Here is a 14,638-nt window from a genome sequence, read left to right as displayed (position 1 = left end):
TGTTGGAACTTTGAGAGGGATTGCATTGAATCTATAGATTGCTTTAGGAAGTATGGACATAAATAGTGTTTATACAATAATTATCCTAGTGCCTGGAACAAATATGTGACAAAATTGAAAGCTATTACTATTCATAAATTACAAGAATTCCCCTACATTCTTTTTTTTTTTAATTTTTTTAACTTTTATTTTATTTATTTTTCCCCCAAAGCCCAAGTAGATAGTTGTATGTCATAGTTGCACATCCTTCTAGTTGCTGGATATGGGACGCGGCCTCAGCATGGCCGGAGAAGCGGTGCATTGGTACGTGCCTGGGATCCGAACCCGGGCCACCAGTAGGGAAGTACACGCACTTAACCGCTAAGCCACGGGGCTGGTCCCCCCTACATTCTTAACTATAGTTTGTTATTGAAACATTAAATTGTTGAAACAAAATGCAAATATCCCAGGACAAAGCTTTACCACAATTCAATTATTTTATATATTTTTTCTCTAACAAACAATGTCCTGCTTTTCATTTTTACATGTACATCACTGTGTTTTCACTGAATATTTGCTTTAAATAACTTCTAAGAAAAAGAGTTACTGTGGTAAAGCCACAGCAGTGTTTTTCATCTTTTTTCCCTCCCAAGAATTTGTATAGAATCCAGAGGTTAAAAGAACATTTCCTAAATGCTATCCTGCTGATTTATAAAACAGTTTACCTTGTTAATATTATATTTTAAATTTTCAGCACCATTAAAAAATTGTTTGTGATTTCTACATCATATACACAGTAAACCTCAGTCTTTTGTTAGAAAATTTATATCCTCTATTGTATCTAAGATTTACAGTTTATTCAGGGGTCATAATGAAATATCCCTTAACATTTTTCTTTTGCCTTACCATGCAAAGAATATGATACTTCCATACATCTGATAGGACCATACAATTATTCCCAAAGTGTTCATAATGTTTGGCTTTGAACAGATTATAAATCCCCAAAAACTTTTAAAATTGCATTTTGAATTCTACGAAAAGATTGAAAGTTCTAGCTCCTAGCTGAGTAATACATAAACTTACAAATATCTCTATGAACATATTTTAAGTTCTAAGTGAAGGCTTTGGCCCATGAATCGCTTTAAGAAAGTAAGGATAGCCTTATTTTTTCTTGTTTACATCAACAATCATTCAACAATGGCAAAGCTTTGCTTTTCTAAGACCATTCTACTATTAATTTTCTAGTATTTCCCTGTTATTTGCAATGGCTAAAATTGGATGTGCTCCTCAGGTCTCCCATCAAAAGAACGTGCTGTGAGGAGTGTGGTTAGCAGGCATCCTATGGCTGCTGTAGATTTGATATCCACCACAGCACTTACATTGAGGTATGTCCTCCCCAGACTCTTTCCAAATAAGGACTAAGAAGAGTTAGGTACCATATCTGGGATATGGTACTCCTTTAATGGGTATTCTCTGCTCTGGGGTTCCTACAGCCTAACTGAAACTTTCTCAGAGCAGCACCAAAAACTAAGTCTCTTTCTGCTCAACTCTGCTTTCTTCCAACTCTCCGTTCACAAATGTCACAGCTGCATCAAGGTTGCTTGCTGGAAAATGGTTACTTCTTAACGTCAGAAAAAAATTTTAGACATTTTGGCCTTATGTTTTGGTACTGATGTAAACAACTAAAACTCTAATATTTTATTTATCTGTAGCTCTATTTGTTCCTCAAATTATTTCAAGTTGTTATTTTCTCAATGTGATTAACATTTCATGGTTATTGTAACGGAAGTAGAGACTGAAATATTTGGTCATTGCTTCAATATGATGATTACAAATCACACTTACCTGTGCATTAAAGTAAACCCTCTACTATATAGCCTTGATATATGTGTATGTGCCTGTGCTCGCACAAGCATGTGTGTGTATGAAGTATGGTCTTTAGATATAGATGAATACGCTTAATACAAAATTTTAATATCCACTTCGCAAGTATTATACAAATTAAATAAGTGAGAAGTGTAAACTTTTATCTTTATCCCGCTGTGCCATTTACGCAATCTTTGCCAGGCTGTTGTAAAATAAGTGACAATTCAATTTCATGTTAATGGGAAAAGTTGCTGTCTGGTTTCATTGAAAAAATTTTATTTTATATCAACAGGATATTCTCTATATGTTCATTATTACCATTTAAAATCAACAATTTTATTGATAACCATCTTTTATCTATTATTGTATTTAATATCTTTTAAACAGGTAAGGTCACAACCTGGGGAAGGAGCATGAGCATTGAGACGAATCCTTCAGCATTGCAGTTTTCAAAATAAGCACAATGTAAAGCTAGAAATATTTGAAGATGATTTTGCACTGAAAATAACCATAGCACAATGAAACAGAAGCTCTTGACTAGAGAATTCAGTCACACACCCCCACACATACACACACACATAACACTACAATCTAGCAGGAGATCAGAGTTAAAAAACAATGAAATAAGAAAAAAACCCATAAATACCATAGATAAAATCAATGAAACCAGAATCTGGTTCTTTGAGATCAGGAAAATCAGATTGATCAAGGAAAACAGAGACAAGACACAAATTATCAAATCAGGAATTAGAAGGGGTGGCAGACTTCTGCAACTCCTATTGACATTAAAAGAAAAATAAGGATGCGGGCCGGCCCCATGGCTTAGCGGTTAAGTGCCCGCGCTCCACTACTGGCGGCCCAGGTTCAGATCCCAGGCTCAGATCCCGGGCTCGCACTGATGCACCACTTGTCGGGCCATGCTGAGGTGGCCTGCCACATACAGCAACTAGAAGGATGTGCAACTATATCATACAACTATCTACTGGGGCTTTGGGGCAAAAAAGGGAGGAGGATTGGCAATAGATGTTAGCTCAGGGCTGATCTTCCTCACAAAAAAAAAAAAAAAGAAAAAGAAAAAGAAGGAAGTATTTTTCCTTATTTCCAGAAAACATGAAATTCTTAGACAAAAATTTAATGAAATATGTGCAAGGTCTGTGTGCAAAAAGTATACAAAATGCTAATGGGAAGAATCACAGAAAACCTACATAAATTGAGATATAACCTTTCCATAGACTAAATTCTCAATTAAAATGCCAAATTTTCCCAAACCAATTCATCAATTTTACTCAATCTCAATGGCTTTTTAAAATTTTTGTACAACGCAATTTGATTCCAAAATGTATATGGAAAGGCAGAGGAACTAAATTAGTCAATGTAATTTTGAAATAGAGAAAACATTTGAAGGATTCTCATTACTTAATTTCAAGTGTTGCCATAATACCATAAACAAGATAATGGGATATTGACAAAAGGAAGGGCACAACAATCAATGGAAGAGAAATTATAGTCCAGAAAAATATCACTAGAAATATTGTCAATTGATTTTCAAAGAAATTGTGAAGTAAATCTAATGGAGAAAGTATAGATTTTTCAAGAAATTATGCTGTAACTTCTTGACATCGCATGAAAAAAAACAGTGAACTTTGACAAATTCCTCACATCATACAAAAAATAATACAAAATGGATATAAACCTAAGTATGAACATAAAACTATACGTCTTTTATAAGAAAAGATAGGAAAAAATACCTGTGACTTTGGCTTAGGCAAAGATTTCTGGAATACAACTCAAAAAGCACAATTTTAAAATAAAAAGAAAAGTTGGACTACATCAAAATTAAAAACTTCAGCTCTTTGAAAAAATCTGATAAGAAAATAAAAAGACAAGCAATAAATTGGAAGAAATATTTTAAAAACACACAAATGATGAAGGATTTATATACAGAATATACAAGGAATTTGCAAAATGCAATGTAAAAATTTGAACAGACATTTCATAAAAGAAGATAATATGGATTGCAAATGAAAGATGCTGTTTTCCATGACACAGCCCCAAGTTCTAAGAAGGGTCTGGCTACTGGCAGACTATTCCAACTGCCTTCCCTGCACCAGGCTCCTCTTGCCACATGGCTTCCTAAACGGAGGAAAGGATAATTTTTCTCTTTGTTCTATTGACTCTTTCTCCTTTTAAAATACGATACTGTTTGCATAAAAAAAGAGATTACTCCCTTATGGATTTTCAGTACTCCTGAATAGTAAGAGTAAAATACAAAATAAATGCAAAAAAGAAAATGCATTTATTAGTAGTAGTATGATTTCTTGGGCTAATACTAAAGAAGTCTTAAAAATTCAAATGAAATAAAATGTCAGCAGTTTTTTCAGGAAATACATTTTTTATTCAAGGAAAAATCAATGTCAATTAATTTTGGTTTAAACAAATCTGATGATACATGAGTAATAATATGTTCTGGACACATGTGACTCTGCCAGAGCTTCAACAGTGACATGAGAGACGAGGATTCATAAACGTTAATGGTGGGTACTAAAACAGATTCTTCTTCTCTCCATTCAAAGAGGGATCATAGGGATGGCAATCAAATAACAATTAGGAAATGAGTAACCATGTTAGAATCAGTAGTGAACCACTAACTCTGAGGGAACAAAAATTTTAAAACTCAGTAAAATTAATGCTTGAAAAGAGCTGTAAAATATTTCCTGAAAAAACTAAACCCAGGTCAATGACATTGGACTTCTGAAGAAACACAAAGTGGAAAAAGCTGCATTAGCATCCACTAACATGATCAGGGAAAATAAGATAATTATGTCATGAATTTACTACTCAGTCACATGAGTTTTATAACAGACTCTCCTCCCGGGGGAGTATACTGATTGTATAAGAATAGTCATAGTCAAAAATAATAACAATTGTTATTATAATTGAATGGATGATACTATTTTAAAAGTAATTATTATACATAACTGTAATAACTAAATATCAGAAAATATAAAACTCAATCTTGTAAGACGTATAAAATATAAGATGAAATACTATTCATTAAAAACTTACAATATATAAATTTTGAAAATATGGAAACTGATAATTATAGTGTTTCATTTTTAATATAAATTAAATTATTTATTGTATATTTGTTGTCTCCAAAGGTTTATTTGGAAATTTAAGAGAAATACTAAATCATCCTAGCGTTCAGGTAGTTTTATTTTGCTCATCAACAGCCATTATGAATAAGATTTTCAAAATACTTTTTATGGATTCTTAGGGTGTAATTCTACTTTTGAAATATGGTGACTAGAAATGAGATTATTCTTCCTACCCAAAGCATTTTTAGGTATATACCATAGGGTCTCTTGCATTTGTACATATTTGTTAAACTTACTTGTGTGATTTTTCTGCTTATGCATGCTAAACTTTAGTAGTATCTACTATATTTTCTGGAAAAATCTACCTAGCATTAGTTCACTTATTCCTTCATTTTATTAGCTGTTTGCTCATTTTGCAAATTGCTGAGGGAACTTTACATTTGATTCTAGATTAGATCCACTGTAAACTAAGACAAAACATAGTCCTTGCCATTAAATAGCTTGCCGTCTAGAGAGGGGAGAGAAACGTGGAAAAAAAAAAGAATTATGTAATGTGAAGAGTTTTTTTTTTGAGTTATGGATGTTCAATATCCAAATATTTGAATAATTTATCATACTTAAGCCATTCATTAAAAAATAAATAGAAATAAAAATGACAGTACTCAAAGAATAAATCCATCTAATCAGGTTCTAAAGGATACCTCCAATGGTAGTGAGAATTAACCTTTAAATTTAGAACTAAGTCTAAATGTAACTACGGTAAAGAATATAAATATTGTAAAACTGAAATTAATTTGAAATACTATAAGCCTTCTTAATTACTAGAATGAGAAGTAAGTAAGAGGAAATTCTAGATTCTCCACAAAAGAAAAACAATGGAAAGGAGGAAGGATAATTAAAATTGTACATAAAATGACACTGTTTGACTGAATATATTCATGTTATTAATAAATACAAATAAGTTAAAATCTTCTAAAAATCAAACTTCCCACTTAAATAATCCTTGGGTTGAAGAAGAACTAAAAATTGACATATGAAAACATATAGAAAACAACGGTGATAAAACAACTACATATTAAGACGTAGGAAGTCAAACTAAACCATTCAATGGGAAATCCATAGCTTTGCATCCTCACTTGACTAAACAAGAAATTAAGATGAAAGAATTAAGAAATAAGAATACCTGTCAATATCTTTTGCTATGTTAATTGATCAGAGGAAAAATTAGTCATTTGACTATATCCATGAAATTCTGGGAATTTTTTTTTTTAAGATTTTATTTATTTATTTTTCCCCCCAAAGCCCCAGTAGATAGTTGTATGTCATAGCTGCACATCCTTCTAGTTGCTGTATGTGGGACTCGGCCTCAGGATGGACGGAGAAGTGGTGCCTCGGTGCGCGCCCGGGATCCGAACCCGGGCCACCAGCATCGGAGCGCACGCACTTAACCACCAAGCCACCGGGCCGGCCCGAAATTCTGGGAATTTTAAGGACCATTTTGTTGCTAATTTTTTTAACAAGAATTATTAGCAATTACCTGGAATGAATTATAAATTTTGATTTCTTCTCCTCTGTTTACTATTTTTAAAATTTTCTATTTTGATTTTTCTTAAATTCATTTTGAAGTATTTCAATACTTTCAGGAATACTGGTGGTTAATAAACTTTCTTAGCCTTTGAAAATCTGAAAATGTTTTTATCTTGTTAGCCCTCTGAACTGTCTAGTGTAGAATTATACGATCAACCTAATTTTTCCAAAAAACTTCTGTAGACGCTCTGTTGTCATAAGCAATGACTTTAATATCTAAAAAAGACTGATGTATTTTAATTTTAACTTTTGATAGATCATTTTTTAATTTTTAAAATTTTAATCTCAGTAGTAAAATTTTACTAAGATGTACCTTGATGTATGAATCTGTACATTCTGCCTGGTATTCCTTGGGATTTTTAATCTGATAATATGTCTGTCTTCAGAATTAGCAAATGTGCTTCTTTTCTTTCTTATATCCACCTCCTTTCTCTTTTATCTCCTCTTATGACTCCTACTTGGTGAATAATGGGATTTTTGATTCATCCTTCATTTTTCCTAACTTTTCTGGAATATATTCTCTATATTTGTAAGGTTGTTCTGATTTTGGGGAGGGTTCTCTGGCTCAATATCCTAGATCACTGATTTTCTGCTCAGCATTTTCCATTCAGCTCTTCAGTCCCTTTATTGTCTTCTCCCTCTTCCACCTTGATTTTAATTTCCAAGACATCCAACAGTTTTCCTATGAATGTAATATCAAAAAAAAAAAAAATCTTTTAAGAATGTTGAATCAGCAACTTTCTTGAGAAAATAGCATTATGTGGAAAAACAGACATTGATGATGAAGAATTGAAAAATGATTCTGAGTTTGTCTCAGAATGTAAAAAAATTTAAGCATGCTATAATTAATTAATTACAATTATAATTAATTAATTACAATTAATTTTACATATAATTTCCTTTTAATATATGTAAAATATAATGTATTTTTAGTTTATAATCTACGTCTAACCATCAAGACTTTTTTTTCAAAAATAGTAAATAAAATGTTAGAGTAAAAGAAACAATTGTGTTATATTTTAGAAAGCATAATGACTGTTCTTAGTGGCAAATAAAATAGTGATGAATCACAGAGTCAATGAAATACTACATTCAAAGTATATGTCATGGTAAAGGACAGCCACATACTTAAAAATATGATGTAATGTTTTGAACTTTGCAATTAGAGTATGTTTAACTGACTAAATAGTAATTTCTTGGTTCATATGTAAAGCTACTATTGATATGTCTGATCTTGTAGCCTTCTACTGCTGTATTCAAATCATGTCAAGAGGGGCAAGTTATTTCAAGTGTATTTCAAAGAGTTAGTACTCATTTTTGTACAATCTGCTTACCTAAGTAAAATCATTAATCTCTTTATAATACTCAGAAGTCTATTAATAGGTCACAGACTTAAATAGGTGAATTAGAACATAAAAATATTTATTTTGTGTGGGAGTGATACTTTCAATGTGTGAGGGGAGACTGAAATTTAGAAATCCCTTATTATGCTTCTGATCCAAAAGTCCATTGGAGCTTGGCCAGACTAAACATCTCCTTCAATTAAATTTCAAGAGAACCCTATTTACTCTGCAGACAGGTAAAATATTTGATTCTAAAGAGTTTTCTTTTTTTCTAGATTGGTCAATCATTACTCTGACCCTTTGTCCACAGAACGTGAAATCATCCCTAGGCTACCTCTGCTTCTTCTTTGGAGAAAATAAGAAGCCCACTGGAATTATAAATGTTGGGGCAGGGAAAATGACCACACGTAAGTAGTCTCAGGTGCAAACAAATGTGGGCACTGCGTGTGGTAAAGCATCAGTTTGGACACAAGAAAAAATCTTAAAGATTTTTCTTTTTCAGCCATTTTCAGATTGCTGCCTAGGAGACCTTTACTGGTTTCAGTCTCCATGCAGGAACCTGAATCTGACACCAGAAATTAAATAACAGCAGAGACTCAACCCTGCTTTATAGCCAATTTTAGAAATCATTAACTATGGTGAAGTTCAAATGTGCCTAGAAGTGAGATTCAGTTGTTCAAAAGTGGAGTCTGATGGTCAATAATCATCTAAGCCTGGTAAGCTGGTGTATTGTGTTGGATAAAATCATCAGCAGAAAAAGGCGTTAAATCTAAGGGGCAATCCCATATGTCGTTCACAAGTAGCCCCCTATGAATTAGGGTGTCTTTCTCAAAGGTCTAAATTGTCTTTAAGACTTCCTGTTATAGGTAATAGGTAAATGTTTTCTGAGGTCATTGCTTACAGCAAGCAATGCCTTGCCAGTATCCACACATAAGCAAAGGTCTGGAATATGTGTTTACTCTTGTATCCCTCCAAAAGATGCTAGTGACTTCCTCCACTCTCTCAAGCTGCAGAGTATCTCTCTGCCTTATGAATGAGTTTCTGGGTACCTTTCCTACAACCAAGCTGATGATAGGGTCCTGTTCCCATTCTTCAACTTTATTTTAGGCAAAAAAATCCTAGGATGACATAGATGTCTGTCATTCCCATTAGCTTCTCTTTCACTTCAGACGCTGTACACCTCCCTGTCTACTAACATCCAACATCTTTCCCATACCTGCTCTGTTCTCATTGCTAGCTTAGCACTGAACCTGATTTGACAAATAATTTCTTGAACATGATCTCATCTTTTTGGCTTCTTCCCAGTGGCTGATATTTATGTTCTGTCATTGTTTCAGCTACCACTCAACTCAAGGACTTTTTTTTGCATTCTGTGTTGCTTTTTGTTAATGAAAAAGTTAATTTCAAATCTACATTAAACTAAGCTGAATACAAAGTCTTAATGAAGGAAGCCTGGTGGTCTTGTTTACAAAACATGGTCATTGTCCTTCCGCCGTAAAATTTCAGGAAAGTCTTGGTGTTCACATGTTTCAACACCAGAGCATAGGAACAGACTCTAGCATCCACTGTCAGATGTTATTAACCTACTGGAGCATCAAGTCTCTTCAGCAGGTCATTCTTCGGTAAAGAAATTACTTCCACAAATTCTCCATCCCCCAGCTTTGGCTTAAGTCTTAAATTTTCAGCATCATCTCCGTTAATGGCTATTGTCATGATGTGTGTGGTACAGTTTGATGAACCTGGATCCACATATACAGCTGCAGAGTATTCAGCCACATCACCTTCATAGCCAGTTTCTGTCTCAAGTTCCCGAAGAGCAGCAGCTTCTGGGCTTTCATTATCATCTATGAGACCTGTGGGGAATTCTAGGCAGTAACCTCCCATCGGCGGCTAGAACTGTTTCACCAGAATGATGCATTCATAACGAAGAGTTCTTTGCAGCATTGGGATAACTGCCACACCATCAGCCAACTGTCCTTTCCTGGTTGTACGTTTCACAGTTTCCCAAGTTCTAGTTTTACCAGTAGGATCCATGTACGTTTTTTCAAGCTTGACCTGTTTTCCTTCTGCAATTAACTTCTTTGAAATAATAGACTATTTGGTCTTTTGAGAAAAATCTCCTGGTCCTTTGGTTTTCCACTTTCAAACTGGTTAGTCTTTATAGTCCTCAGGCAAGAGGTTCACAACCAAGATGTGGGGTGAAGGGAAGGGCACTCTTTTGGGAAGGGGGCCGAAAGAAGAAAGAACAAGTCCCAGGCAGCAGTCTCAGGAGATGTCAGTGCTACAGAGCCCCGCTGAACCATTTTAGACTTCTCCAGAATTGTAAGATAGTAATTTGTGGTGTTTGAAGCCATTAAGTTTGTGGTAGTTTGTTAGAGCAGCAATAGGAAACTCATACAGATGGGAAAGAACATCCTAAGAAAAAGAATCTGCAAAATGTAAAGACTTGAGGCATGACCTATTCAGAGAATGAAGAGAGGTTTGGAGTGTTTTGAGTCCATAGTCTGGGAGAAGGGCTAGCGAAGAGATTCATACCAATCAAGACAGGTAAGGTTACTTAAAGCCAGACAGTAGTCTTCTGCATTTTTAAAGTAGATTTCTATCATATAAAATAATTCTGGCAGTAATGAACTGGAAACACTGGAGATATAAGACTAAGAGGATTTTTATAGTCCGTATGATTTTACTATATTCTAGTCATATTAGTCCTACACAAATGCTTAAATTAGATGAGTGCAAGAGGATAGTTTTAGTTAAATCTGATAATATTCTCTACCATGCTTTTTTCTTTGCTCATAATGATTCCTCATTTCCTTTTCTTTCATATAAGAATGAACATAAGAAATCATTATAATAAGAGTAGCAGTGTACTGTAATTTCTCCTAGGAGCTTACCATAAGGTACCTGTCTCTTTGTGATTTAATTTAACTTGATCTGTTAAAATTCAGGCTTGTAAGAGCTCATATGTCATACTCATTAAAGTGTCATATTCTTTAAAGAATCTAATCCCAAAGAGACATACATCCCTTTGATAAGATAAGAAACATTTTCGTGCTCTACGGCTAAGAAGTAAAACCTCAATAAATTCACAAGGAACAAAATTGAATACATTTTAAAATAGTATTGCAGATAATTATTGCCTGTTCAAATTTTGTTTTAATAAATTCATTTGTCTGGGAAAATGCAACGGATTTTAGATAAATGCAATTAGGTATTTAGATGAATGCAGTTAGGTATTTAATTTGCCTATCTACCTACCTATAATAATAAACAACTTAAAAAATAACTCTCGGGGCCAACTCTCGGGGCCAGCCCCGTGGCTTAGCGGTTAAGTGCGTGCGCTCTGCTACTGGTGGCCTGGGTTCGGATCCCAGGCGCACACCGACGCACTGCTTGTCCGGCCATGCTGAGGCCGCATCCCACATACAGCAACTAGAAGGATGTGCAACTATGACATACAACTATCTACTAGGGCTTCAGGGAGAAAAAGGGAAAAAAAAAATTTTAAAATAAATAAATAATAACTCTCAATCCCAAAAGATACGAAAGTAAAGAGTATTGACACTCATCAATATTAATAATGAAAAAATGCAAATTAACACAACCTTGAGATAGTTTTTATGCTGTTTAAAGTAGAAATTTTTAAAAAGTATATAATTTAAGAAAAATTGCAGTGAAATTATTATACATGTTCCTGATATGGAGGATTTACAAACTAGACATTTTTGTAAAACAAAACGACATTATACAGCAAGAGTCATAAAATGTTTGTTCTCAATATAACAATTAACTTATTCTTGTAATGTTAATGATTCAATAGATTATAATTATCCCTTTTCTATTTTTAAAGAAATAATTCAACAGAAATAAAAAGTATATTATTACAAAGATGTTAATAGTATATATTCAACAAAATTAAAAATTATCTAATTATATAACATTAAAATGTTAAATCATGATACACATAAAGCTTCTATGCATACATTAAAAATAATAATTATGAAGAATGTATAGAATTAAACTTAATTAATAAACACATTTTTCTCCATAACACTTATCAGTAGTAAAATATTATATATTTTAATTCTTTTTTTAGTGGTTCATCTCTCTCTAATAATAGAAAGTAAGCTCCAAGAGGGCAAATATATTTGCTAAGTTTTTTTCTTGCTCCCTCCCTAGATTGCAAAACATTTCCTTGCTCAAAGTAAACACATAATATGTGTTCTTGAGTTAATGAATGAATGAAGGAATGGATTTTCAGATGGCAAAGGGTTTTTGTTTGCATGCTGTTGATCTTCTGGTTTCTCAGTTTCTGCCAACAGGAACTCAATTTTAGCATTATCGTTGCTGACTGTGAGAATCCGCAGAAGAGACCATGTAAAATTCTGTTCTCAAGTCCTTGAGAAAAGTTTGCAGTGTAGGATGCTGTTGTTTATATCCATTGGAGAAAGTGAGGGTGAAAATAGATGCAAACTCAGCAACTTGGAAAAAATTTTGACTCTAGAATGGAGCTGACAGTGAAGACATCATGTCCCCTGATTTCTCAAGGACAACAGGGAGATCAATAACAGAGGGGACAGTCTATCTTGGCCTCCTCGATGCACACAGTACTGGAATAATCGAATTCTTTCATTGATTCCACCAGTAGAGAACAGGTTTGTAGTGCTGGGCTGAGGTACATCCATCCCTGCTTACTCTTGAGAATGGAGGCCCCCTCAGTACTCTTGATAAGGGACGTCCCAACTTGTCAAAAGAATCATGGCAAACTTCCTATTTTTCACCGTGTATCTTTCTTTTTCCCTTTGCCAAACAATCTACCCCTGCTAAATGAACACTCATGTACTGACTTTCTTGTGTGTTAAGCAATTTTACATGATTTGAAATGAAGTCCACTCAAACCCACAGGCTGGTTAAGGGCCAGAATAGTTTAAAACAAAGATAGCCAGATGGACATGTAATTGCTGTGTTGATAAAACTGATAGAATAAAGAGAAAACAACTTTATAGAACTTAAAAATGTCAATTTCTTAATTTTAAAAATGTAATTATGGGGGGGCCGGCCTGGCGGCTTAGTGGTTAAGTTTGCGCACTCTGCTTCCGCTGCCTGGGGTTCGCAGGTTCGGATTCCGGGTGCTGACTTATGCATCGCTTGTCAAGCCATGCTGTGGCAGCATCCCGTACACAAAACGGAGGAAGAAGGGCACAGATGTTAGCTCAGGACTAATCTTCTTCAGTAAAAAGAGGAAGATTGGCAACGGATGTTAGCTCAGGGCAGATCTTCCTCACTAAAGACATAAATAAATGAAAAATAAAAATATAATTATGTAATGGAAGACGAGACTTGGAAAGGCACAGAGATAATAGTCCACAAAATAAAAAAGGCAATGCAATGAAAATAATAAAATCATACAAGACAGAGAAAATATTTCAAAATTTCAAATAGAATAAAAAGTAAGATGATACACAAGAAGAGAAAGAGACAGAGAGAGAAGAAATTAGGATAGAAGCATAACAGTGAAAAATATGATCCCATTAGTCACAATGTATTTAACTAATTGCTCAATCTTAGAACACATCAAAAGTTTCAGAATTAGCAACATGAATTCTACAAAAAGAATTCTGCTAACTAGAGTTTAATATTTGTTTAAAAGGTTGTTTGTGTTTAACTTGAGAGAATATAGTCCAAATACAGTGTCCAGGATTTACCTGGGTTAGTTCCCTCTCCCTCTTCAGAGTGAGGGTGGCTATGCCATTTATGTGAATTCAGTTTAAGTACATATGTTTCTGTTTGAATTCCATTTTATGGTACCTTTACCAGAATTGTTCATTGTTTTTACTGATTTTATTCTGTCTCTGCCATGCAAAATATTAATATAGTTCTAATAATTAGAACCGTACCAAAATGTGTATGCATAGAACTGACACAACATGACTTGCTTCATTCCTTCTATTCTTTCCACTATGTTCTCATCCATCTTCCTTTAGGTAACCAATCCTGGTTACTCTGGTTTAGTACTCCCATTTTTCTTTTCAGAGAGGAACTGCAAGTGTGTATTCTTATCACTGCTCCTCGCTTATTTTTTAACACAACATGGAGCATGTTATAGATATTCTTTTAAACTTCATTTTTTTCCCACATAAAAATATACCCCCAAATCATTCTATATTACTTCAAAAGAAATGTTTCTCATTATTTTTATAGCTGCATAGTACACCATTGGGTCTGCATACACTACTGATTTAGCTAATCTCCTATGTTTGGACATTTAGCTAGTTTCTCATAGTTTTTCAATTACAAATTATGCTATAATGAATATATAGATATAGATATACACACACACATATATATGTAATGAGGCTGTATCTTTTGGTTAAATTTGTGGAAGTGAGATTACTGGGTCAAAGGGTAATATGTAGATTTGTTGGATGTTACCAAATTCCCTTCCTTAGGGTTGTGCAAATTGGCATCCCTCAGCAATTTATGGGAGTGTCTTTTTCCACACAGCCTCACCAGAGTGAGCTGTAATGTCTCTAACATCTCTCTCTCTCTCTCTCTCTCTCTCTATCATCTATCCATCTATGTAATCTACCTAAATTTTCCCAGTTTTATCAGTGAACAATATTTCAGTATAGTTTTTTACATTTCTCTTAATATAAGTGAAGTTAAACAACTTCTCCTATGTTTAAGGGCCTTTTTGTTTTTTTTAAATAAATTCTCTGTTTATCTTTGCCTACGTTTTTAGAGTAATTTTTGTGGGTGTGTTTT

At 33.9% G+C, this 14,638-nt stretch overlaps 1 pseudogene; it reads right to left on the bottom strand.

The window, feature by feature from the left end:
* Positions 1–9,292: 9,292 nt before the first annotated feature.
* LOC131399935 (ADP-sugar pyrophosphatase-like) lies at positions 9,293–12,558 on the bottom strand (annotated as a pseudogene).
* Between the last annotated feature and the right edge of the window lie 2,080 nt (positions 12,559–14,638).

This window comes from Diceros bicornis, chromosome 3 (genome assembly GCF_020826845.1).
Source record: "Diceros bicornis minor isolate mBicDic1 chromosome 3, mDicBic1.mat.cur, whole genome shotgun sequence".
NCBI lineage: Eukaryota > Metazoa > Chordata > Mammalia > Perissodactyla > Rhinocerotidae > Diceros > Diceros bicornis.
Note: the sequence above shows the minus strand (reverse complement) of the source record. Positions and strands in the feature narration are given on the sequence as shown.